Consider the following 2,087-nt stretch of genomic DNA (forward strand, 5'->3'; position numbering starts at 1 on the left):
CTTAACAAAGTTTGTTATTTGTCTAAGCCAAGAGGACTCAAGATGGGATTGAGACTGTTCTAAGAGACATAATTTTGGTAGGCTATCTGGCCCCATTTCTTTGATTTTACACAGCAGAACTAGAAATATATTCAATTCATTCACAAGCCAAAATCAAAATGTTTAATAATTACAATAAAAACTCTTGTCCTTCCCATTTTACATAATAAAATTACAATTAAAATTCTCATCAAGTCATGATCAAAATGGTCTGGGCCGTTAAAGCGGATGGGGCTGTTTTGCAAGGGGTCAAGGTGGGAAGTCCCACCGGAAGAGGTCTGTCTTGACAGCTTTCTTAAAGGCGTTTAAGTTGGTAATAAGGTGGATCTCCTTTGGCAGGTCATTCCACAATTTTGGAGGGGCAGAAACAAAAGTCCTCTGGGAAGTGGTCATTAACCTGGTCTTCTGTAATTGTAGTAAGTCCTTACCAGAGTTTCTGAGCATGCGGGGTGGATTATGTATTGTTTTACTTGATGTTGTAACCTTTATAACTTTAAAATGTTTTTTTTAAAGGGAGGAAAGGGGATTGTGAGCAGATGGCCCCCTATAACCACAAAGGAAGGACAAAGTGACCTGAAGGCTAAATTAAAAGCTATGGTCCAAAGCCACACTGGAGAAATAACCCAGTTTGAGACCTCTTGAACTACCTTGGGTCAATGGCTAGGGAATTCTAGGAAATGTAGTGTCTGTGAGACATTGAGCCTTCTCTATCAGAGAGAGCTCTGGGAGGGAATTAATGGGATGTATTTTAACTGTATTTTGTATTTTGTATTTTTTATACTGTGTTTTACTTAATGTTGTAAGCTGCCTCGGTCCTACAGGAGAGGCGGCATATAAATAAAAAGATATTATAACTATAGTGCCCAGGATCACTAGCCCCAAGTCATGGCAGTGAAAGCGGTCTCAAACTGGATTGTATTTACAGTGTGGTTTTGGACCTAAGTGAATGTAAATTCTTGTTTGTGAAGTTGAAGGCTTTCAACCTTCTAGAACATGGCCACATAGCCCGAAAAACACACCAAAACTATAAATTCATGTTTCTTGCTTAGAGTTGCCATAATTGTCTACCACAAAAGCGGGAGAAATGCAGGGGACAAAATGTAGGGATGTTTGAGAAAAATTGTTATCGTGAGCTGCCTTGGGCTCCTTTCAGGGGTAAAGGCAGGATAGAAATTAAATTAATTAAATAAATAAATGGAGGACATGACCAACTAAAACCCAAAAATATTAATAAAATTTTAACTGGAGGCCCACTAATATTGATAGGCACTTACTGACCCTTATACGAAGGCTCTACGATCAAACCTCCTTGAGAGTAAGATGTGATCAAGAAGGGCATTTAACAGGTATGATACTCCCAAAGTTTGCCAAGCAAAACACATTTCCCCCCTCCATATTTCCTTTTCCTCCACCAAGATTTGTTTCCCTCCTTTCAAGCAGTTGCAATTTGCCTACATCCTTTTTTTTAAAAAAACAGCATTCAAGGATGGGCAGCAGAGCTACATGTACTTGTTATATTAGTATATAATGATAGCTACTTGTGATTTGGGAACTACAGTTCTGGTTAGGTATTTGCATTTTGGGTATTGGCACCATGCTGTTAACATTTGATCAGCTCATGATGTACTGGAATCTCTTCTGAAACCATTTTTTCACATGTATTCATGCACCCAACAGCCTATAACAATGTGCTGGATTTCATTTTGGATGAATGCAGAACTTACCTCTGCTCAATCTCCTTTTCTTTACTTCTAGCATAATTTCTCTTCTGTAAGGTCCTTTCATTTCAGGTGTTAGCCTACCCTTCTAGTTTTGTATCCCGTGATAACGTGCAAATTTGATAATCCGTGGATTTTGGGATGGAATACTGACAAAATTCACTGAAAAAAAGCCATATTCCAAAACATCTGCTGAGGCCTGTAAAAGTCACAGCAGTCTTTGAATGCTACAGTTTATAAGCTCTGCAAAAATGAACATTTTGCATTTTTCTTGACTCTGCCAGTCAAGAAACTGACAAGTTGCTTTTTCTCTGCTCTCCCTCTAGAAGG

The sequence above is a fragment of the Sceloporus occidentalis genome, unplaced genomic scaffold (assembly GCF_023333645.1).
Source record: "Sceloporus occidentalis isolate IW3139 unplaced genomic scaffold, rSceOcc1.0.p SCAF_20, whole genome shotgun sequence".
In the NCBI taxonomy this organism is placed as follows: Eukaryota; Metazoa; Chordata; class Lepidosauria; order Squamata; family Phrynosomatidae; genus Sceloporus; species Sceloporus occidentalis.